Genomic DNA, 364 nt, shown 5'->3' on the forward strand with positions numbered 1-364 from the left:
AGACGCTTGGCCTGATTTCGAAATTGTCCAGAGTTTTATATGTTGTTTTCATTGCAAAATGATGGGTCTCCTTCCATAACTTTCCAATTACGAGTACGAGAATTGAAAGACATGAAAATTCTCAATTCTCTACGGCGTCTAGTAGATAGAAACAAGAAAATCAGAAGAATCTTTCTCTCTATTCACTATCATTCCGCGTCTTCGACTTCTATTAGTTTCTTTTCTTCTTTAATGCAATAGCTATAGTTTGATATAAGAATCCATTTCTCAAAGTAATGGAAACCATTCTCTTATAGGAAATGGTTCGAAAATCGCTATTCCACCTTTTAGGTATCGTGAAAAGTGATACCTGTGAAGATCGTGC

The sequence above is a fragment of the Triticum urartu genome, unplaced genomic scaffold, assembly GCF_056163025.1.
Source record: "Triticum urartu cultivar PI428250 unplaced genomic scaffold, HENAU_Tu73 scaffold975, whole genome shotgun sequence".
Classification (NCBI taxonomy): domain Eukaryota; kingdom Viridiplantae; phylum Streptophyta; class Magnoliopsida; order Poales; family Poaceae; genus Triticum; species Triticum urartu.